A 25,811-nucleotide genomic window follows, 5' to 3' on the forward strand; every position below is an offset into this window, starting at 1 on the left:
TGCCTTCTCCCCATATCCTTTAATGAATTCCACAAGTTCACCATCCTCTGGCTAAATAAATTCTTCCTCACCTCCATTTTGATGGCATGTCCTTTTATTCTGACGCTGTTCCCTTTAGTTCTAGATTCTCCCATTACTGGAAAGATCCTTTCCGCGTCCATCCTATATCGACCTTTCACTATCCAGCAAGTTTCAATGAGATCACCCCTCATCCTTCTAAACTCTAGTGAGTACAGGACCGGAGCCTTCAAATGTTTTCCTTTCAGTGTCACCCCATGCATAACCTTGATATAGAATTGTCATTAAATGTATCTCCTTACATTTGAAATTTGCTCTGGCTTCAAATTCCTTTGAAATATCTGCACTCCTCCAGTTTATTGAGCAACAACAATATGAATGATACCCTTTTATTCACAAAATGCTGGAGTAACTCAGCAGGTCAGGCAGCATCTCGGGAGAGAAGGAATGGGTGACGTTTCGGGTCGAGACCCTTCTTCAGACTAGAAGGGTCTCGACCCGAAACGTCACCCATTCCTTCACTCCCGAGATGCTGCCTGACCTGCTGAGTTACTCCAGCATTTTGTGAATAAATCGATTTGTACCAGCATATGCAGTTATTTTCTTATACATATGAATGATACCCTTGCTGGTGGGTTAGTTTAGGTTCCTTGGCCCAACATTCCTCGTCCTCTTCTCTTTGCTTCATCTTTCTATTTTCAGATGTCCTTTGAATATTAACTTACTGTATTCCTTCTATTCGGTTTGCTAACCTTGTGAAAAGTCCTTGAAAATCTTTACTTTCTCAGTGTTCCATGAAAACACAGGTTATCGTTGGATTAGCTTCTTTAGTCAGATGCCTCAAGTAAAATTAAATAACTCAGTGAATTAAAATTGACTGAAATTTCTGAACATTTCAAACAGAATGTGAGCTGTAAGGAAATCTTGAAGCAGTTATTCGTACAAACACATTTTTTTTCTTCGGGGCCATTTGGTTTGTGGCAGTGTTACTAAATGTCATCACATAAATAACAAGATGGCTCAGGTGGTGTTGCATTTCCTTTCAATGGTATTTGAAAGTGTAAATGTTGGGGGAAAATTCATTACATTTCAATTAGATTTTCATCCATCAATTTAGTTTGGGGGCAGCACGGTGGCGCAGCAGTAGAGTTGCTGCCTTACAGTGCCAGAGACCCGAGTTCCAGCTTGACCACGGATGCTGTCTGTATGGAGTTTGTACATTCTCCCTGTGACTGTGCGGGTTTTCTCTGGGTGCACCGGCTTCCCCCCACACGCCAAAGATGTGCAGTTTTGTAGGTTAATTGGTTTTAGTAAAATTGTAAAATTGTCCCTAGTGTGCAGGATAGTGTTAGTGTAAGGGAATCGCTGGTTGGTGCAGACCTGGTGGGTGGAAGAGCCTTTGTCCATTCTAAAGTCTAAAGCAAAGTCCATGTTTGCAGTGTGAATAGTTGGATTAAAAAAATTCCTCTAACATGTAGTTAATGGTCTTCAAGGTTTCAAGGTCAGTTTATTGTCACATGTACAGTGAAATGTACAGTGAAATTTGAGCTACCATACAGCCATACCAGGTGAAAAGCAACCAGACACACAACCACTTAAAAGTTAACATAATCATCCACCACAGTGGATTCCACATTCCTCACTGTGATGGAAGGCAATAAAGTTCAAGCTTCTTCCTCTTTGTTCTCTTATGGCCGGGGCAGTCAACCATCCGCTGTCGGGGCGATCAAAGCCCCCTCAGCCGACGATCAAAGGCGTCGTCGGTGTTATCAAAACTCCCGCGTCAGGGCAGTTGAAACTCTCTCCGCGGCATGGAGCTCCCGAGTCGGCCTCTTCTTACCAGAAACCGTGGGCTTCATGATGTTAAAGTCAACAGGCCCTGCGGTTGGAGCTTCGATCCCCAGCAAAGGGATCACAAGCTCTGCGATGCTCAGGTCCCGCAGACTCCCGCAGCTTGGAGCGCTGGGTCAGTCTCCAGGAAAGGCCACCAACTCCACAATGTTAGGCCACAGTGTGGATGGAGATACGATATAGAAAAAAATCGCACCTCCGTCGAGGTAAGAGATTGAAAATAAAAATTTCCCCCATCCCACCCCACTCCCCACATAAAACAAACCAAGGAACACTAAAACATACTTTTTAACACATACTAAAAATAACAAAAAATAAGAAAAGATAGACAGACTGTTAGCGAGGCAGCCACAGCTGGTAGCACCACCCGGTCTTGTAGCAGAACGCATGACAACGATGGTGAATTCATAAGGAAATGTTGGGGCAGTCCGATGGCCACAAGTGTGATTTTTGGTTAATAAAATAAGGAAAAGTTCAAGAAAGACTTTGAAAAATAGAAAGCAGTAAATAGAATTATTCCGCAGTCTGAATGATCACTAAGATGAGTTCTGTTCAATAGCACCCATTGCTCGAGAGGTGATGATATTTAAAGTTAAAAACAGCTTACAATTGAGGTGATATGGAATTGATCACAAGTACAGAGCTAAGAGGCATAACTGAGCATGTCATGATTTACACGTGAGTTAGAGTTGCATATTACAAAGAATATATACTGTATTACAGTAGTCTTTGTGGTATTTTGCTTCTTTGGTAATTTCATAGGTAATAAAGATAGAACAATACAGCCCAGAATGGGCCCTTCAGCCCATTTATAATATGAACAAACATTCATAATATAACAAACATAATGTTTGTGCCAAACACGATGTCAAGTAAAACTGATCTCATCTGCCTGTACATGATCCAAATCCCTCCATTCCTTGCACTCCCATGTGCCTATTTAAAAGCCTTTTAAACACCACTATCATATCTGTCTTCATCTGCGTCTTGCCATTAACTGTATACTCTTACATTCAACTTCCCAAAGTGGAATATCTCATACTTGCTTGGATTAAACTCTATCCGCCATTTCTCCACCTATTTCTGCAGTTGATCCATATCCCACTGTATCATCTGACAGGGTTGTGGAATCAAAAAGAATAGAGGGCATAAGTTTAAGGTGGAAGAGGAAAGATTTAATATAAACCTGAGGGCAACTTTTTCATACAGACTGTAGTGCGTAGGTGGAATGAGCTGCTAAGGAAGTCATTGAAGCACAGGCAATAATAACATTTAGAAGACATTTGGATAGGTACATGGATAGGAAAGGTTTCACTGGATATGGGACAACTTTAAGCCAATGGGACTATCTTAGATGGGGCATTTTGGTCAACATGGACGAGTTTGGGCTGAGGGGCTAGTTTCTATGTATGGATTTATGAATCTATAATTATACATGTACTGTATATGTATAATTCTTGGCAATGGAAATCAAATGAGTGGTCTGATGGAAAGACAGACTATGTATTATCTTGCCCAATGCCTTATTTGATGTTCTCTGCCTTCCAATCTCTCAGGCATTTTCCTTTGACTATTTACTCTACTCCTCTCTTTGCCTGGCTTTGTAGCTGTAGGATGTCTTTAACCTTTTCTTGTTTCGACGAAAGATTGCAGACCTGTGACATTAACTTTCACTTGTTTCTCTACATAGCTCACATAACTAAGTTTATCCAGTATGTTTTATCTTTCAATTTGTTGATCTCCATGGGAGCATTTTTGACGAATGACTTAGGGTGATTTGATGAGTGGTAACTTATCGGATGCATTGTTCACTAGAATGAAATGAATGGAATGAGTCCTGGCAAAATCTTCCTGCTCCCCCTCCTTTATGGTGGTTGGCATCTAAAGAACCAGAGGATAAGCATGAATGATTTGCAATGGGGAGAATGTCTAATGATGTTCATGTGAAAAAAATAATAGTGTAAGAGTTATGATATAATTCCTTAACAGTATAGAAGAGAAATTAAGTTTTTACTTGAGTGATTTAACACAGTAATTAAAAATCCATGACCTTTTATTGACTGGTTGGATCAGATCGTTGTTTCTTTTCATTTAAAATGACATTGCTTTACGCCACTCACTTGACTTACATTACTCTTATTCTACATATGTTTTTTCTGTGTTTTGGTTGTTCTGTGACTGTCAATTATTCTCTATTGATTTAGACAGTTTTTTCATTGGAAACCTTGCTCTAAATTTGCTATCAGTTATACTGGCTAAAATGTTCTCATTTGTAAAGGTATCTGCAAGAGATCTGGGTTCACCAGGCTTTATTGTTGTTCAGACATCCGTGACCTATTGATTAATCCCTTGTCTTTGAGCTTGAAGCCAGGGATTATGAACATACCTTTCTTGTGAATTATACTATTAACTTCCAACATTCCAGCAGGAGTACATTAATATTATCAGATTACAAACAGTCATTCCCTCCACTGTAAAGATCTCAAGACATGTTATTGCCTCTGCATATAAAGTATGCAGAAGGTATTGGGTGCTGAAAGTTTAATCTCCACATCTGTTGCAAAGTCAAAACATCCAATATTATTTTTTAACTCTTATTTGTCTTAGCAAATCACTTATCCTCTTAACTCATGGAAGCTTTTAATCTTCCAGTTCAATTTTACTACTTCTGAGTGAGTATGTGATGAGACCATGATGAATGTTCATTTTCTATTCTTCATCGATTCAATGGACAGTAAAATGAGTAGGCTGTAAACAGGATAAAAAAAACGAAACCAGCCCAATTCCAACCATGAGAGGTTGAAATCAGAATATTATTTTCAATCTAATGAAGCACAATAGATTACTGATGCCTGAATCTTGAGCTAAAAAACAAAGTGCTGGAGGAACTCAAAGGCCCAGGTCACATCTCAGGAGGGAAATAGACAGACATCATTTTAGGATTGAACCCTTCCTCAGACTGATGAAGAAGATGGTAGAAGGAGGTTTTTTCCCCTCTGGTTCGGGTTGATTACTGCGCAAACACCTCATAAGTGGTTTTCTCAAGCAGGTCGGAGTGAGTAGAGTAGTGATTAAATTTTGATGTGGGCCTTTTTGACCAAGTTGAGGAGATCTAGTTGCTCAATCCCCTTTTTAAATGATTGAACGTCGTGTGTTGAGTAGTAACATATTCCATTCCCTTATCGTCCTCGGGTAAAGGGAATATTGGTAGCAAAGTTTATTGAAATTTAGCGTGTTGATGATGTAGGGACCGGTATTTTGTCTTGTTTCATGGCAGTTGGTGCTCTGGGATGACAGAAGATTTGATGGCGTGATTTTGTGAATCTCTTTGTAAATTGCAATAAGTCTTCGCCTGATTATGCGGAGCTCTTGGATATCCCATCCGAGAGAAGTCAGCATATTATTCACGCTTGATTTGCGCTTGTAGTATACTCCATCAATGCGCAGAAGGACCCTGACCTAAAACATTCTCTGTCCATTTCCCTTCTCAGATTTCTGTCTAACCTGTTGAGTCCCTCCAGGAATTTACTTTTCAATCTGAGCATTAGTATTATGAAAATACTTTGGTACAATGAACAATAGTTCATAACATTGTCTAGAGAAGATTTTATTCTAAATATCTGCTCCCTTCTCATAATACATATAATCTGGATGCTGATTCCAGTAATTATGTTTGAATTGTATCCTTTTCGATATCGCTGTTGCAGCATATGGCAGATAGCGTGGGGTCAACAGGATGCATCTAATTTAAATCCGTCAACCAAAGATATATTCAGTGCATTTAATTGTGTTGGATGGTCTAATAGAAGACTTCTGGATCGGAAGGCGACACGGTGGCATGGCAGTAGAGTTGCTGCCTTAGAGCCCCAGAGACCCGGGTTCGATCCTGACTAACCCTCTCAACCAGGCCTAGCCATGTACCTGTTAAGTGAGACATGTAGATGATATTTTGATAATGCACTTTTGAGATAGGCCTGGTTGAAGTTTATCCTAGTTCTGAACGTTTATTGTATTTACCTTACATTCTATTGAAAATAGAGAAATTCCAATGAAAAGGCAGATACTTGGGAATTAGTGGAGGTTGTGTGGAGTTTGCATATTGTCTTTGTGACTACATTGATTTCCCCTGGTGCTCCAGTTTCATCCCACATTCCAAAGATATACTGGCTGCAGCTTAATTGCCCACTGTAAATTGCCTCGAGTGTGCAGGATTCATAGGACTAGTGCAAAGGGTGTTTGGTGGTTGGCACACAGACTCAGTGTTGATGGTCCTTTGTCCTTGCAGTATAACTCTAAGCCTCCATAAAATAAATATGCTATATGAATATGGACATGTTTGTTCTTTGACATCAATCAAAGTTTATGAACATTTCGAGCAGTAATAAAGGCATGTACAAGACACTCTGGATTACAGTAATGAATGAGTCTAGTTCTACATTTATCGTGTGTAATCAGATTTTTTTAAACTGCTGTTTCAGGATTGTGCCTCACTCACAAATAAAGTTGTAATTCATGTCATCTCTCACACTCAAGATCCATTTTAATTGGAATTGATTCTCTTTTTTTAAAATTCTTCCTGTTTTATTATGAAAATAAATAGTATTGCTAATTTTGCCTTTGTTCAAAAGGTCTAATGTGTGTCATCAGAAACTTAAGCACATTTTTTTTCTCTTCTAGCAATCGTCTATATCGGTGGGAAGTTACGATGAATTGCTTTCAACTGATACATGTTATAAAATGCTGGAATAACTCAACAGGTCAGGCAGCCTCAGGAGAGAAGGAATGGGTGATGTTTCGGGTCAAGACCCTTCTTCAGACTGATGTCAGGGGCCAGGGCCTTCCTTTGTCCCGCCCCCCTGACATCAGTCTGAAGAAGGGTCTCGACCCGAAACGCCACCCATTCCTTTTCCCCTGAGATGCTGCCTGACCTGCTGAATTACACCAGCATTTCGTGAATAAATACCTTCGATTTGTACCAGCATCTGCAGTTATTTTCCTACGATATATGTTATACATATACTCACATACCTGTCCATCCTTCAGAGCGTGGGAGTACAGAGCTCTATCTGCTGTGCACATCTAGCCTCACCTACAGCCAAAAAAGTGGAAATCCTTTCAATCAGTGATTGAGCCTGTAAATAAAAATGATGATAGCAATCTCTGAGCTTATTAAAATTGTACTCCCTATCATGTCGTTGACATCTTATAATGCTGCCAAAGTACAAAGAGATATTTCTAAAAGAGGATTTATAATTGCAGTGCCAGTTTCTCTTCAGTTTCTCTTAAAAAACATGTTTTTAAAAAATATTCCGGCAAACATATTTGAATAATATCTTCAAGACAATTCTGAGAATTACTTCATAAAATAAAAGGAAAAAGATGACATGGAAGCTGGTTTCTACCAGGTAATTGCAGTATTATGACAAAGCTCTATGAGCCAAAGCACTATTTTACAAAGTAATTCATTGTACAAAGAGCTTTGGGCCATTTCTTTGTGAAATAAATAAATTTCAGTAATTTTATCATAATATGCAATGATGATTCAGTGATTTTTTAAAATATTAAGTGATTAAACTGTTGGTGAATAATTTTGGTTTTTGAGCAATATTGAATTGAGCAAAATGAGAACTGAAGCAATTTATAATGGGCATACAATTTATTATAATTGATCATTTATTATAATTGATCAGGCGGCACGGTAGCGCAGCGGTAGAGTTGCTGCTTTACAGCGAATGCAGCGCCGGAGACACAGGTTCGATCCTGACTACGGGTGCTGCACTGTAAGGAGTTTGTACGTTCTCCCCGTGACCTGCGTGGGTTTTCTCCGAGATCTTCGGTTTCCTCCCACACTCCAAAGACGTACAGGTATGTAGGTTAATTGGCTGGGTAAATGTAAAAAAAAAAAAAAAAAAAAAAAAATTGTCCCTAGTGGGTGTAGGATAGTGTTAATGTACGGGGATCACTGGGCGGCACGGACTTGGAGGGCCGAAAAGGCCTGTTTCCGGCTGTAGATATATGATATGAATCTATGTGAAATGCTGCCAGAGCAGACAGCCACACACGCAGCAGCTCAACATATAGATGTTTTAAATTTGTTTCTACCATGCATGTTCATATTGACAAGTGGCTAAAGCCTTCAACCCCTTTCTTGTAGCATGTGTCGATAAAGGAAAATAAAGTTCTGGAGTAAATGGTTTTGGGCATCTGCTCAGCCAATGTGCCTTATAAAACTGGAGCTTTATTTCATACACTATTCAAAGTATTCAACGCCAAAATTACTTCCAGTTCCCAGGCAATGTGTAAAATGTGTTGGATCTTGGCAAATTTCATTTTTGCCTGCTCTTCTTGAGAAATTGCTGCTGGGAAATGAGTAGTGACCGACCTCAACTCTAGGATCTTGTGCAGTTTTATTGTTGAAGATGTACAGTAGGGATAGGTTGTGAGAGAAACACAAGTGTGAGGGGTATTCCCTTGTACACATCTATGTTCAAATGGAAGAAGACCTGGAACTCAGCCTGTGGACATGCATTCATTAGCATTATCTCCAGATGTGAGCTTTGATGAGTGAGTTTGGAATGACTGTGTTTTTGAAGAGGAGAGCATGTGGGTGGAACATCTTCGCATTTGTCCAGTGGAGTTGCACCATTTCAGTTGGAAACTTATTAGTGGTGACCACAACATTTCTCAGCTCTGTCGTGAATAGTTTACACCTTATTTTGAGACTGTGACTCACTGTTCAAGATACTACGTATAGGAGAAGATTTATCCCACATCAAGCCACTTAAGGATTTATTACACCAAAATCACTACTCATTGTTCTTAACATATTAGAGTGCAGGCACAGTATGCTTAATCACATCTCAGCTGACAGCTGCAGGTCAAATAAGGTTGTTGTGGTAGGGGATTTTAACTTTCCCAATAAAGACTGGGAAAATCATAGTGTGAAGTGTTTGAATGGGGTGCAATTCCTCAAAAGTGTTCAGGAGAGTTTTCTTAAGCAGTATGTGGAGGCAATGATGGATCTAGTATTGGGAAATTGGGAAGGGCAAGTTAATGAAGTGTTTGTGGAGGAGCCTTTTGGGACCAGTGACAAAATTCAATTAGGTTTAAGATAGTTATGGATACGGACGGAGAGGGTCCACCTGTTAAAATGCTCAACTGGGCTAATGCCAACTTTGAGGGTATGAGAGAAGGTCTCACTCAAGTTGACCAGAGCAGGTTATTTGAGGGGAAAGGAACATCGGCCAAGTGGGATGTTTTTAAAAGTGTGCTGACGAAAGCTCAGGATATGTACGTCCCCGTGAAAGTGAAGAGCAAAGTAGGCTACGTAAAAAAGCTTGGCTGACAAGGAAAATTGAGTAATTGGTCAAAAACAAGAAGGATGCATGGGACAGTTATAGGCAGCTGGTTTCAAGTGCATCCCTGGAGGAGTTTCAGGAACTAAGGAGTAAACTGAAAAAGGAGATCAGAAGGGCAAAAAGGGGGCAGGAGATAGCTCTGGCAGGTAGCATTAAGGACAATCACAAAATATTTTATAAATACCTCTGTGTGGAGCCACAGGAGATGGGCCAGGTCCTCAATGAGTATTTCTCCTCTGTATTTACCGAGGGGAAAGAAAGTAGGATGGAGGAACTTGGGGCAGTCAATAGAAGTGCCTTGAGAGCAGTCAGTGTTACCATGGAAGAAGTACTGAAGGTACAGTCATGTATGAAGGTCGACAAATCTCCAGGGTCTGATCAGATATATCCAAAGAAATTGTGGGAAACTAGAGAGGCAATTGCGGAAGCCCTGTTTGAAATTTACGAGTCGCCCTTAAATACAGGAGACGTGCCGGAAGACTGGAGGGTGGAAAATGTTGTGCCTCTTTTCAAGAAGGGCTGCAGTGAAAATGTTGCGAAGTATACGCCAGTGAGCTTAACATCTGCAGTTGGAAAGTTACTGGAGAGTACTCTGAGGGATAGGTTACACAGGTATTTGGATGGGCAAGGTCTGATTAGGGATAGTAAGCATGGTTTTGCACATGGGAAGTCATGTCTCACAAATCTGATTGATTTTTTTGAAGAAGTGACCAAAAAGGTTGATGAGGGCAGAACTGTAGACGTTGTGTGTATGGATTTCAGAAAAGATTTAATAGGAATCCGATGGGTAACGTTGTTACCCAAAGGGTGGTGGGTGTATGGAACAATCTGCCAGAGGAAATAGTTAACACTGGGACTATCCCATTGTTTAAGAGACAGTTAGACAGGTACATGGATAGGACAGGTTTGGAGGAATATGGACCAAGCACAGGCAAGTGGGAGTAGTGTAGCTGGGACATTGTTGGCCGGTGTGGGCAAGTTGGGCCGAAGGGCCTGTTTCCACACTGTATCACTTTATGACTCTCTATGACTCATGTCAAACCTGCCATCCCAGGAATCAATATATTGAACCTGCTTTGTTGTCTGTCGAGTGCAGACGTATCTTTCTTTATGCACGTTCTACCTTGTATAGGGCTGTATGTGTGGAATTTGTCCCAGTGACCACGTTTAATTGGCCATTGTAAATTGGCCTTCATCTATAGGTAGATGACAGAGAAGTAAAGTAGTTGATGCAAGAGATGAAATGGCATTAATGAAGGATGTGTTTGATGAACACTTGGACACATTGGTCTGGAGAGCCTATTTTAGTGATGCATAACGACACTCTAGATGCAGGCTCATTTGGACTCTGTACATTTGAGCACTCTTGCACTCAAATCCTTTTGCAATAAAGGCCATTTGGCTTTCTGAGCTGCTTGCACCACCTGCCTGTTTTCTTACAGTCACTTGTGTACAAGAACACCCAGATACCTCTGAACATCAACACTGTTTAATTTTCTACCTTCTCAGCAATACTTTGCATTTCTATTTTCTCTATGACATTATGTTTCATTTGATATCTCTTCAGCCATTCCTGTTGCTATTCCCCTGAAGCCTCTCTGCATCGTCCTTGCAATTCACTTTACTGTTCAGTTTGGTACTGTAGGCAAACTTGAATATATTATATATGACCACTTCATCCAAATCATTGACAATGACTGCAAACAGCTGGCTTTTTCTAAATCATTAAAGGCTTTTTCAGTGATCACCAAAAACCAAGCATAGTATTTGATGTTGCTGCCTGAATTTATCTTGGAGTTGATGCTTAATGAATGTCATGTCAGTTGTTCCTCCGGGTGGACTGAATCCACACTGTAATTCATGCAGAGGCATTTCAGCCATAATCAAGAAAGATCTTGACAGTGATTTTCCCTACAGCAGACAGCATGAAAATCCGTCTGTTGTTACCCCTTTGTTGAAGATAGTCATGATAGCAGCACCTCTGATATCTCCTGGCCTATTGTCCTCCTCTCAGACATGCCAGACAATGCTGTGAATTTATGACCAAGGTTATTTTCTGCCAAGCATTAGAAGTTCAACAGATATGCTGTCTGCTCTTGCTTCATAGTCACCCTTTTAAACCTCCTGTTAGCCAAATGAGGCAGCCAGGCTTTGGGAGAACAGTAAGCACACTTCTGCCAAGAATAAAGTTGTAGTGCTTTGTAATGTTCCTTTCCGTAGGTGCTGCCTGCTTCTTGATCCTTAACAAGCTCTTCAAGCCTTTCACGTGTTCTGGAGTTCCAGAATGAAGTACTGTAGATCATAAATAGTAATCATATATAGCTTGAAAGTAAATTCACCCAGATGAGAGATTTTTGGTCTTTGACTACATTTCTCAGTTGTTTCCTCCACTGAATAAGTCCCTATTTACTTACTTGACCCAATCCATGGGATGTTTAATGAACTGCATCTCAATAAGAATGGTAAATGGAAGAGACTTTGACATGATGATGAAATGAAAAATGTATTTATAATCACCAATTATCTCCATAGACCATATACAATAGGCAATAGACAATAGGTGCAGGAGTAGGCCATTTGGCCCTTCGAGCCAGCACCATCATTCAATGTGATCATGGCTGATCATTCTCAATCAGTACCCCGTTCCTGCCTTCTCCCCATACCCCCTGACTCCGCTATCCTTAAGAGCTCTATCTAGCTCTCTCTTTAATGCATTCAGAGAATTGGCCTCCACTGCCTTCTGAGGCAGAGAATTCCACAGATTCACAACTTTCTTACTGAAATGTTTTTCCTCATCTCCGTTCTAAATGGCCTACCCCTTATTCTTCATGTCTGCCTTCTGCAGAATTAATAGACACTTAATAAGATTCACAAGTCAAGGTTTAGAGATAGGCCTGTGGTTATCACTGTAGGCGCACAGCTGACTAGCTCCAATACAAAGGGAAGTCAGAAAAAGATTGAAGGTAATTATATGATAGAGAGATGAAGACATGCCTTGTATCACACACTGCCTGCATATTAGTCCAGTAATATTTGGTGAGACATACTTTCTATAGAGATTAAGTTGTCTCTGAAAGCAAATATATTTCTATGTATTTGACTAGTTGTATTTAGATTTGTGAAGAAAGGACTGAGGAAATGGTCATATTTTCCTTCCTTTTAAATTGGCAGCAAAATAATACAAGTAGAAAGTCTGCATGTTAAAAAGTTGGAGCTCTGGTAGCCTATTTAAAAAAATAAAAAGAACTAACAACACGTTTAGATAGCTGAAATGTAATCCGTCTGGCCTCATGTTAATTCCTAATCATTGTAATTAGCTTAAGAGTGCAGAGCCTGTGAGGAAATGTAAGTGAAACTACCAACAGTTTCCAATCATACACATGGAAGAATGGTTGCCAAGGAGTGTGACCAGCTCTCCCATCTGTTTTGCAGATTGTGCTTTGGCATCAACTTATGTTGCAGATATTCCCCCTTCAGGTGGGGAATCTATGTGAAGGTCCTTGCTCCAACTGGCTCCTGTTACAAAGTGTTCTCCACTTATTTCATCATCAGTTTTCTCTGTTTTGTTTCCATCAATTCACCTCTCCTGATTCTTTTGCCACTTACCCTACTTGCCAATTCACCCTATACTACAGACAAATCAACAATCATATACAATACACGTCAAAACCTTTTTTAAGTTGCCCTCATGGATCCATGGTTTCAGGAATTTATCCTCTCCTTGCGCTAAATGTACAGTGGGGAGTGATGCCGAGTATGGCAGTGACTACATCGACACTTGCAGAAGGGTGAACTCATGTCTCCCGTATATATTTTATTTACCGTGGGAAGAAAGTCCGGGACTGCTGTCCTTTGCCATCAGGACGAATGTGCGTTGTTGCATTTTGTGGTCTAACATGGGCAGGACCTACACAGTGAATGGTAGGGGTCTGGGGAGTGTTGTGGAGCAGAGGGATTGGAGTGCAGGTGCATGGTTCCTTAAAGGTGGTCGTGGGTAGATAGAGTGGGCTAAGGGCCTGTTCCTATGCTGTTGTGTTCTGTTCTACCCAATCATCTATATTCTACCCAATCATCTAAGTTGTTTATATATATAGACAATAGACAATAGACAATAGACAACAGACAATAGGTGCAGGAGTAGGCCATTCGGCCCTTCGAGCCAGCACCGCCATTCAATGTGATCATGGCTGATCATTCTCAATCAATACCCCGTTCCTGCTTTCTCCCCATACCCCCTGACTCCGCTATCCTTAAGAGCTCTATCTAGCTCTCTCTTGAATGTATTCAGAGAATTGGCCTCCACTGCCCTCTGAGGCAGAGAATTCCACAGATTCACAACTCTCTGACTGAAAAGGTTTTTCCTCATCTCTGTTCTAAATGGCCTACCCCTTATTCCTAAACTGTGGCCCCTGGTTCTGGACTCCCCCAACATTGGGAACATGTTTCCTGCCTCTAATGTGTCCAACCCCTTAATAATCTTATACGTTTCGATAAGATCCCCTCTCATCCTTCTAAATTCCAGTGTATACAAGCCTAGTCGCTCCAGTCTTTCAACATATGACTGTCCCGCCATTCCGGGAATTAACCTAGTAAACCTACGCTGCACGCCCTCAATAGCAAGAATATCCTTCCTCAAATTTGGAGACCAAAACTGCACACAGTACTCCAGGTGCGGTCTCACTAGGACCCTGTACAACTGCAGAAGGACCTCTTTGCTCCTATACTCAACTCCTCTTGTTATGAAGGCCAACATTCCATTGGCTTTCTTCACTGCCTGCTGTACCTATCATGAACAACAGAGGTCCTAGCGCAGATCCCTGTGGAATTCCATTGGTCGAAGAACCACATTCAGAATAACACCCTTCCACACAAACCCACAGGCTTCTACGAGTATGCTGGTGATGCATCCAAACTATCATTAATCTTCTGGATCAGCCTACAAGCTGGGATTTTATCAAATGGTTTACCTTGCAGAGAACATCCACTACCCTCATCAATCACTTTTATCACCTCCTCAACAAAACTCAATTATGTCCATAAGATATTACCTACTGCAGACAAAGCCATGCCGGCTTTCCATAATTAGACCAGTCTCTTGCAAATGTGAGTAAATCCTACCCCAAAGAATCCTCTTCAAAATCTTCCCTAACACTTTTGAAGCTCACCATCCTATAATTTCCTACATTATCTTCACTTCTTAAACAAAGGAACAACATTGGATATCTCCAGTTTTCCGGGACCTCGCCTGTGACTGGTAAAGATACAAAGATCTTTGTCATGTAAACTTACTTTTATGCTTTATTTATTTATTTCTTATCCTGTCTGCTTTTGTCTTATGCTGTTATTACTTCTGCCATTAATTTATTTTTGCAACTAATTTTTTTACTGCGCATTACTTATCTTAAATTTGTATTTTAGCCCCCCTTTCCTTCACACTATTTCTTCATATAACCATATTCATTATATAGCAATTTAGCTGATTGAATTTATTTGAAAAGAAATAATGTTAAAAACAACAATTATATTTTAATCTTTGGAATCTTCTTTAGAAAGAATAATGGATTTTTTGTTAATCTTGTTCTACATTATACCAACATTTACTTCAAAATAAAACATTTAAATCTTATCACAACATTAATTTCCTGAATATTGCTGCTGTTACAATATATTAAAAACCATTATTTTCTACTATTTTAAATGAGTGCATTCACACTGAATTCAACAATTTCCCGTATTGCAACTTGACAACACTACAACATGAAGCATTCTTTCACTTATCTAAGTTCCCAGAGAAGAAAACCATACTGAGTTACACTGAGTTACTCCAGCATTTTGTGTCTATTGTCAGTGTAAATCAGCATCTGAAGTTCCTTCCTACACACTCCCAGGATGGCGGCTGGTTCCTTCCTAAATTACTACAACTGTCGACAAAAGAAGAGGGTGTCAAGGAGGCTCACATTGCAAGGTGACATGCCCTCCATCCACATTGGCAGATTTCCTTAACTCCACCATTAGAGGGTACTCAGGCAGTAGCAGACATTTTCTGCCTACTTCAACAAGACCGTTTGACTGCTGGATTTAGAACTAGTGGCAGAGTGACAACATTCTCAACAGATTTGCTTTAGGATCTTTCTAAGGCTCTGCCAGAGACGTGTGGGATCTGGTGGTCAGCTTCTGCACAAATAATCGAATGGGTAGTCGATTGCTTTACTTTCCAGACCAGAAAATGTCTGATTCATTCCCTTGCTCACAGAATAGCTCAATTTTCATGGAGTGGAAGACATCTAGTTTATGAACAGTCTTTGGAGATTTCAGTGCACAGTAATACACCCGCAAACAGTGAACCTTGTGGTAAGCCAACCAAAACTTGTTGGTCTGCGCATTCAGATGACCTCACTGGTAGTAAAGTTGATGAATCTGTTGAAAGTATAATTTCAGTTCTTCAAAGTAGGCATACTTCAAAGTAGGCGAGATCAAGCATAGAACAAGCGACCGTTTCACCAAACACTTGTGCTCTGTCCACCATCACATGCAGGAACTCCCATTTGCTTGGCATTTTAACTCCACTCTCCATTTTCATAGTAACCTTCCTGTCCTTAGCCTCCTCCAGGGCCAAAATGAGGCCAAACACAAATTGGAAGAGCAGCACCTCATATCCCACTTGGTTAGCCAACATTGCAATTGGCATGAACATTGAATTCTCCGATTTCAATTAAACTCCGCATCTCCCCCCCCCCCCCCCGCCTTCTTATTTCCCCACATCCTGTGCAGACACCTTTCTCCAACCATTACTGTCACCCTGTTCCTTTATCCTCCTCCTTCTGCTCATTTCCCTTCCCTCCCTGCTCCCCAGTCACTTATTGCCCCTCATCCCCTCTCTCTCCTTTGTCCTTTGTCCCTTTCTACCAAAAGCCCTCCCTCTAGCATTACCGATCACTCTTACTCTTCCTTTCTTATCTGATGCTATTTTGTCGCCATTTTACCTCTAACCACTGTTATCATCTCCACCATCTGCCACTCACTCCTCCTCACCTGTATCCACCTAACATTTGTCAGGTTTTCCCCCATCTCTCCCTCTCTTTCCCAGCCTTTTCCGCTCTATTCAAACAGTCTGACAAAGGGTCCCAAACCAAAACGTCGTCTGTCCATTTTCCTCCACAGCCTGACCAGCTTAGTTCCTCCAGCACTTTGCTTAAAAAAAACCCCATCTCTGTTATATTGTGTATATATACCCATTCCTTGTTTTTTTTTTGTTGAATTGGGAGAGGTAAGGGTGGGGAAAGCATCCCTCTGACCATCTGAGTTGTCTGTGGGTGCTTCCTCTCACTTCCCAAAACACATGAGCCGCTAGGTTGATGAAAATTTGGGAGAGTTAAAAAAAAGGATTGGTTTAGAATTAACGTAATGCATGTTTGATAGTCTATATGAATCGCAATTGCATGACTCTGATTTCTGCTCTTCATGTGTAGATGAGTGTCAAAAATTGGAGTGGTCGATGGGAATGTGAGATGAATAAAGATGAGTTTATATAGGATAAGTATAAATAGACAAAAGACAATAGATACAGGAGTAGGCCATTCGGCCCTTTGAGCCAGCACCACCATTCTCAAAATCTCTGTAAAGCGTCTTTTGAGTATATGAAAAGCGCTATATAAATAAAATGCATTATTATTATTATTATTATTATTCAATGTGATCACGGCTGATCATTCTCAATCAGTACCCTGTTCCTGCCTTCTCCCCATACCCCCTGACTCAGCTATCCTTAAGAGCTTTATCTAGCTCTCTCTTGAATGCATTCAGAGAATTGGCCTCCACTGCCTTCTGAGGCAGTGAATTCCACAGATTTACAACTCTCTGACTGACAAAGGTTTCCTCATCTCCGTTCTAAATGGCCTACCCCTTATTCTTAAACTGTGGCCCCTGGTTCTGGACTCCCCCAACATTGGGAAATGAAGGCTTAATGTTTGGTACAGACTTGGTTGGCCAATGTAAGGGGTTTCTGCGCCGAGCTTTCGCCCGACCTAAGGTCCCCGTGCCTTGCTCTGATCCCTTGACCAGGCCGTGCACACTGGTTCCCCGTGAGTGGTTCGACCCACTCACCCCTTACGGTTCTAGACACTGGGCTTAGATGCAGGAGCTCTTATAGTGCAGAAAAAATTCAACCAGACCAGATTTCAAAACCAGGGTTAAAATGAAAAGGCTTTTATTCAGCACTTGGGACTATTGTCCATGAATATATTTATACAGTTCTATAAGACATATCTATAATACACATACCGAATGCATGAATACCTTTTATTTATTAATCACAAAACGCACAGTTCACTAGACATATACCCGAATACCCTTTTCGCTGAAAACTTAAAAGCACACAGTTCCACGAGACATATATCCGAATACCTTCTTCGCTGAATTCTTGAAACACACACAGTTCCACAAAACATATATACGAATACCCTTTTACTTATGAATTCTTAAACACAGTTCTGCAGGACACATACACGACTGTAAGATGGGGAACGCACGACGCATCGCAACCTTGACCAACACATATTTTAGTACACACCCAACGTTTATTCACAACCACCCTCCCCTCTACACTAAACTATGTCCAGGATATGTAGAATTTGGAGTGCATGCTCACCATGGGGCTATTACTGGGGTTACTGGCTGTTCGTTTGGCAGTATTTCTTCTCGAGTTGCGTGCCTGTTCCTCTCTCTTGCATCCGTTCTTCTTTCCGACTTTCTTCTTGACTGTGTCCGTCTTAACTTGCCTGCTTGCGTTCCCTGCAGGTTTTCTTCTCGAGTTGACCTCAGTTCCGACTCCCCTCCGACTTAACTTTTTCACCCAAAAGTAGTGGCCAGTTATACTGTTTCTGACCCATCCTATCTCCCGCCAGATCTTGGAATCTCTTTGTTCAAAAAGATATGTATGAGGTTTTCTTCTGATCTGCGCTTATGTTCGGGGATACCGGGGATGGCCAGATGGTGTGAATTGGGATTTCATTGTGAGGTGATGGGTGTTAACTGGTTTCCCATCACCTACCAGGTAGTTTTCTATGGGCTATTGTGCCCCCTCACTGAGATGAACTGTTTAGGTCGGCTTGGGGCATTGTGAGTATGCTGATGTCAGCGCCCCAGTGTCTGGACTCCGACCTGGTTTCGTAGGTTTCTGCATGGCCAATACCCATCCTTTGTTCTGGCCATGGCTTTGCAGAAAACCTAGAGACTGGGATGTAAGGTTTTTACCTTTTGTGGCTGGTCACGAGGTCCTGCGGCCATTTTAGGACCCACGGATTGTGACATCCTTTGTTCATCTGACCGCAGCCTTTCTCCACTATCAGCCCCAGTCTCCCGTTTAAAATGTCCAAACTGCAGCTTTTTGGTATTGTGTTGCTTTCCAAATGAGGGAAAACTTCTCAAATCTTACACCAAAGGGCTTGTTTATAGACAATAGACAATAGACAATAGGTGCAGGAGGAGGCCATTCGGCCCTTCGAGCCAGCACCGCCATTCAATGTGATCATGGCTGATCATTCTCAATCAGTACCCCGTTCCTGCCTTCTCCCCATACCCCCTGACTCCGCTATCCTTAAGAGCTCTATCCAGCTCTCTCTTGAATGCATTCAGAGAATTGGCCTCCACTGCCTTCTGAGGCAGAGAATTCCACAGATTCACAACTCTCTGACTGAAAAAGTTTTTCCTCATCTCAGTTCTAAATGGCCTACCCCTTATTCTTAAACTGTGGCCCCTTGTTTCTGTCCTGTGATCAAGATTCTGTTCTATGATTAAAAAAAATGTTTGTGGCAGAGAACATAATTAAATATTTAACGTGACATATTGGTCATGATGAACTGAAACAATTCAGCACCAAAAACCAAAAGCAAAGTATCACAGATTCTAGAAAACTGAAATAAAACAGAAAAGGATCGAGGCCAGGTCTATGAGGGGAACATCATTTTCATCAGAGCTTTTATTCGGACTGAGACATTAACATTGTTCCCTTCTCCACAGATGTTTCCTGCTTTGCCAAAGATTTGCAGCATTTTCTGTTTTGGCCTAGGCACCACTTTTGCTCATTTCTGTGACTGTGAACAGAAGAAAAAAAAATCCTGTTTAGAGCCTTGCCGCTGAACAGCAATGAAACAAGAAATGAACAAAGGGAAGGAATTTTTTCTAAAAAGATTAATGAAAATGTGTACTTTGCACACACGCGGTCAAAAGAAGAAATACAATGAGCTGCAAGGTGCTTAAGTAGCAAACAGGCAGTGATTAAATGGCATGGCTTAAAGCGATATTGCTCAGAGAAAATTGGAGCAATGGAGAAATAATTTAACAACGTTTATGAGATAGAGCGATGCATCACCTTAAGTGGATAAGATCATAAAAAAGCTAATGGAATATTTTATAGGAGGAAATAATAAAAAAATGAGATGCTTTGGTGAATCTATGTAAGATCTTGATAGGAGCAGGTGAGAGTACTTTGCGCAGGTTTGAGTTTTGCGTCATGGAAAAATGGTTGAGGGAACAAATAGAATACAAGGCAGATTAGGCTGTACAAAGGACATAGCTTCATTACAGTAGTACCTTTCCTCCACATAACAGAGGACACTATTAGTTGGATCTTACTTGAGCTGAACAGATGGGCATCAGAGGCCAATGGCCAAGAAGACTCCATTAGATGCAATATAAGTTGGGAGGTATCTACAGTAATAATTTAATTTGGTTCATGAAATAAATCGGAAATTTAAAATGCAACTCCACAAGAATATCATAATTTCAACTGCTGACAGTTGGCAGGGAGCTATTCTAAATGGATTACTTCTTAGCCTTAAGGGCACGGTGGCCAGGAAAAAAGGCGCATACAGATATCATGCCTTGAGGATCTTTGTCAGATTGAACCCCAAGATGTTCAAGAATCAAATGGGCTCAACTTGTAGCATAGATGGTTAAAGAAAAAGTATACCATGATATGTGCTGTCACATATTGAGAACTGTCATCTCTAAACCACAAGTAAAGGTATTTTGCCACAGAATAAAGAATTTTGATTATTTGCTCTTGATTCAATGCCCAGTGAGGACCTTTGCCAATCAGCTGCCATACAGTTATTGGCCAATTGCAAATAATAGCAGGAGATTATTTGATTGAAAGAAAAAGTTTCTTTGAAGCAACATAAGCCAGTGAAAGAGAAGCTGAGTTGGAAGTGAAGAGGAAAGTAGACAGAAATGTTGATTCTCTTTTTTGGAGGTTTTTGCATTTGTTCTCTCTAATTTAAAAGAGGCCATATTGCACACAGAACTTACAATGCAACAGTTTGCAGAACAAGTAGACAAATTTACTGAAAGAAACCAATGCATGAAACACCTTACAGAAATAACATTAATTACTTCCGATGGAATTGATTTTTCAAAGTGCTTAAACACTGAACTGATCTGGGATTTTGCTTTCCTTCCATTAAGTAATTTATGAATTAGCTATAACATAAATCTACTTGTGTGCATTGGTCTGATATCATGGCATTTCCACTCTTTTATGTGCAGTATGTTGACATTGCAGGAATCCCATTTAATCTGCAGTGAATCATATTCGACAACCAGGGATAATTGTTAACAGTGAACATAAATAAAGCTTATTTATAGGCATAGATTGCTGATCATAGGAATATATTCATATGAATATTTTTGTTTTAATAAAGCACCAATGATAAGAAAAAGGTAGAAGTATAACTGAACTATAACATTCAACCAAGAGTAGCTTGAATTTATCTTAAATGTGTTGGTGACTCATCGTAGATGATGATAGCATGGTTGTGCATGTCTTGTAGGATTGAGCGTGGCTCATGAGTCCGATGCGCAAGCCACACACGCGGGAGCAGTGGGGGCACATGAAGGCCGTTATGGGAGTATTTAGGGTTGCAGCCTTCCTCTTGTCTCTAACACTGGCTTCGAAACTGCTGACTGCCTGCCGAGTGGTTGTACGCCAGCCAGCCCTGTCACTGGCGCGGGTTTCCAGTTCTTTTGGGGCTAGTCCTGCATGCTGGAGGTGGTCCTTGATACAGTCTTTGAACTGTGTCTTTGGGTGCCCTGGGTTCCTTTGACCCTGTGACAGAACTCCGTACAGGAGTTGACGAAGCATGTGGGATTCACCAAATGGCCTGTCCATCCAAGCTGGGTACATATGTTCAATTAAGGCCCAGTTTTATGGGATATATTATAGTCAAACAAAATTACATCTTTACTTATTGTACACAACCATACTTTTCCCAGCAGCACAGCAAGATCAGTTGTTACTTAAGGAACATTGAAATTAATTGTCTGAATTTCCTGGCAATGTGGCATTTTTAAATTGAATCTTAATTATTCAGCTCTGCACGCTCTCTTCTAATTTCTTCTACTTTTAACATTTTTATCTATTGCAAGTTACACAGTCAATAGGAGCAAATTAGGAATTGTTAACTACAGGCAACTTAATCATCAAGAATAAATAAAGGTTGGAGCAAAACAACTGCAAATGCTCGAAATCTGAAACAAAGAGAAACTGGCAGAAGTACTCAGCAGGTCAAGCAGATTCAGTGGCAAAGCACAATTGACCTTTTGTGTCATTTACAGGAAAAAATGAGTAAACAAGCATGTTAATTTGTCGGAAAGGGAGAAAAGTGAAAAAGGCAGAATGAACTTCTGTGATGAAGTACAGATTGCAGTTGTCAAGGTAACAATTATTTTAAAACAAAGCAGTTGGAGACAGATTAAAAGATGGGAGTAAATTTTCACTGAGGCATACAGTCATAAATGTGGAGAGGCAGAAAAAATAAGCAGTTAGCTGAAAATGTTAAACGTAATATTGAGGCCCAAGGGCTTCAATATACCATGACAGAGGATGAGGTGCTGTTTCTCAAGATTAAATTGATCATTGTTGATGTAATGTAGGAGTCCATAGAGAGAGAGATCAAAATGGAAGTGAGACATTTGATTAAAGTGACAGGAAACTGGAAGCCGAGGGTCAATCTTACAGACTGAATGGAGCGCTTCGCAAAGTGATCTCCCAATCTGAGTTTGTTTTTTTCAACACAGAGGAGAAATGGAGTTCATATAATTCTACTAGTCCCCAATGAAAATGCAACTTTTTAATCTCAGCCTAGACTGACTCGTCACTCTGTCATAATCTTATTCTTAGGACAAAAACATCATGGTGGTCATGATTACTGCATTAGTTATGATTATTTTTTTCTCACAATAAATGTAGTTTCTTGTCCAATGCAGCTCTAGATCAAAGAGGAAAACAAATCTTCAATGCACGTTTTTCATGGTGGTTCATGGTTTTGTTTTCACATGACTGTCCCTAACATTTAACAAGTTATTTCATAACACGGACCATTGACTTATTGCATCAGCACTTGAAGGCTCTCAAATTGCAAGTAGCAATGAATTTGCCTATTTCCTTCAATGATTTTTAACGTGCTTTGCCTGCAGGTGCTTTTTTTCTGACATTTTAACAGCATTTGCCCTGTTGGTGCCAACATATGATCTTCATGATGGATTATTTAATATTTCTATCATTGCAGTTTTATTGATTCAGGAGATTATTTTCTCATTCTTCATGAATGCGGCACAGTCCATTACGTGTGCCATTGCCTTGCTTGTCTATTCCCAGCTGAAAATAGTCCTCTCTTGGGAATTGATCCAGCTGGGTCTATCTAATAAAAGACATTTACTATGGGGAATTTGTACATCAAATATGTGAGACATTCTCCAGCATTTTCATCATCTGCACCCTCCTCGTCTCTACATCCTGAGTTTTCCTATTAACTTTTGTTCAGAGGCTAAAACCGTATACTGTATCATTCCATTATCACGTTCACTATTTTTAAATTCTAGATTCATTTATTTGGTGCAGTGATTTTACTATGACTTGTTTTAAACAGAAGTAAAATTATAAATTAAATTCAGATCTATATGTTTGTGGGAGACCGAAACGCAATAACTGATAACTCACTCCTGCGACATATTGTATATTTTAATTAAGTCCGTTGATTGAGAATAGTTGAATCAAAGTATCTGTTTGATTCTAAACCAAGAGATTACAGGAATGGCTTCAACCTGATGTGGTATTCTAAAAAGATTTGGATGTTCATTGGTTACATCAGTCTGGAGAATCATTGCAATATTCTTTCTACTATTTGATGTATTTTCTACAGAAAGGCTTCAAAACTCCTCACTGTTTAACTAAGCAGCTATGCATGTGCCATCAGCAAATTTAGAAATTGGATCCGAGGAATCAAACCTCCAAAACTTCTCCACATAGTAAACACAGAAGTGGTTCATGTATACAGAGAACATTTGAGGGTTGAAAAACTGCCACATTTTTTTATTTCTAATGTTCTCAAGAGAAGAAATGTTAGAACATGAGACCTATTTTTGTTTTTTGTACTATGTTAAAATCACACTACTGCCTTTTCATGGATGGGTGATGTTTCAGGTTGAGACTCTTCATCAGACTGATCCTTCCCAGTCTGAACAAGGTTCTCGACTCAAAACGTCACCTCTGCATCTTCTCCAGGGATGCTGGCTGACCAGCTGAGTCACTCAGCACTTTGTGTCCTTTTGTGTATCAGCATCTGCAGTTCTTTATTTCTACCTTCTGTTTATACTATGTTGTGTTCAACTTGTAATCTTCCTCTGTACTTCAGATATCACTTTAAAATACATTTTCCTTTCGATTGGTTTAATTGGCATAGATGCTGCTCGTGGTTATTTTGAGGGACAACATTGTGGTTGATTATTTACTGCATAAATTCTTTCTTTCTTTAGCACGATTTGCATAAGTATATTATGGCACCTCATATTTGAGCTGTTTTAAAAAAAAATTGAATTAATATTGTAATATACTCTTGGTTTAGAAACAACTCCAACTCCAATGATTTACAGATTTTACTTAAACTGAAGATGAAATTACATCAATATTCTCATTTCGTACCATCTGGAATTTGTTTGTCGCATAAATAATATTACAAAAAATTAAAAGAATGAAATGTAGAGCAAATTACAATTCCAGGTGGCAGTTGACTGTTGTGATATGATTCCTATTATGTACCAAGAGAAAATGGTTAGGCAGAATGTAAAGAAACTAAAATTCTCACCCTCATTGATTTAATTTATTAGTACACAGCATTTGGTGTGATGGCAGTACAGTCAAATTCTGACAGATTTTTCATAAATCCCGATGGTTCAGCAATTGGCTCACATGGTTTGCTTTCCCATGTCCCCAATAAATTCACTGGGATCTTATGTGTGCAGTTTTGGTCTCCTAACCTGAGGAAAGACGTTCTTGCTTTAGAGGGAGTACAGAGAAAGTTCACCAGATTGATCCCTGGGATGGCGGGACTTTCATATGAGGAAAGACTGGATAGACTGGGCTTGTACTCGCTGGAATTTAGAAGACTGAGGGGGGATCTTATAGAAACATATAACATTCTTAAGGGGTTGGAGAGGCTAGATGCGGGAAGATTGTTCCCGATGTTGGGGGAGTCCAGAACCAGGGGTCACAGCTTAAGGATAAGGGGGAAGTCTTTTAAGACCGAGATGATAAAACATTTCTTCACACAGAGAGTGGTGAGTCTGTGGAATTCTCTGCCACAGAAGGTAGTTGAGGCCAGTTCATTGGCTATATTTAAGAGGAAGTTAGATGTGGCCCTTTTTGCTAAAGGGATCAGGGGGTATGGAGAGAAGGCCAGGCACAGGCTACTGAGCTGGATGATCAGCCATGATCATATTGAATGGCGGTGCAGGCTCGAAGGGCCGAATGGCCTACTCCTGCACCTATTTTCTATGTTTCTATGTTTCTATGTCTATTACTATGTTTGCTTTAAACTTGCAAGGCCATGTTTCCACTTTTCCCTTTAAATTTACATAGCCCATATTGCACTCTCCTGTTAAATCCATTGAAGCAGTATTCCCACGCCCTCTTTGGGCTCACATGGTGCACTGGAAAATTTATTTTACTTCTGTGTGATAAGTGAAATAAAAGTGAATTGAAAGTGTGTTGGTATATCAATAGGAGTGTAATACGACAGTCCAGACAACGTTGGTATCACCAAAGTTTGAAGGCCAGATTATCAGAGTTGCATTGCTGGATGTGTAACTAGACTGATGTGCTGAAGAAATGCATCATGACCCACCAGTACAGATGATGGATCTATTGTTACAATGGATCTTCAGTCCAAATTTCTTGAAACTAAGCATTATTTGGATTATTGACATAAACAGATTGGACAAGAAAATGCATGTTTGTTTTCACCAGGAAACATGTACCACAGAACTGGACAAAATTAATAACATTTATTTATTGGATTCATTAACATTCATAAATATTCCTCAAAGTTTTACTTGTTTCATGAAGTTTTCAGTTTCAATGTTTCTGGGCCACAAATATTCAGATTGAAGATCTTCGATCTTATTATTAATGAAAGCTATGGTTTTCATAAAAACCTATCTGATTCTCTTATCTTTTCAGGAAGGTAATCTGCTGCCTTGACTATCCCATTTGACACCTCCCCCTTATTTAGTTTAAAACCTCCCGTGTAG

At 40.2% G+C, this 25,811-nt stretch overlaps 1 long non-coding RNA gene across 1 annotated transcript in view; it reads right to left on the reverse strand.

Annotated features, from left to right (window-relative positions):
• Positions 1-18,928: 18,928 nt before the first annotated feature.
• Positions 18,929-25,811, reverse strand: part of LOC144595505 (uncharacterized) — a 28,442-nt gene continuing 21,559 nt past the window's right edge. Inside the window, exon 3 of the long non-coding RNA XR_013547505.1 lies at positions 18,929-19,318. This is a non-coding gene — a long non-coding RNA (uncharacterized LOC144595505). The remainder of the gene's footprint in view (positions 19,319-25,811) is intronic.

Source organism: Rhinoraja longicauda, chromosome 7 (genome assembly GCF_053455715.1).
Source record: "Rhinoraja longicauda isolate Sanriku21f chromosome 7, sRhiLon1.1, whole genome shotgun sequence".
NCBI classification, from domain to species: Eukaryota; Metazoa; Chordata; class Chondrichthyes; order Rajiformes; family Arhynchobatidae; genus Rhinoraja; species Rhinoraja longicauda.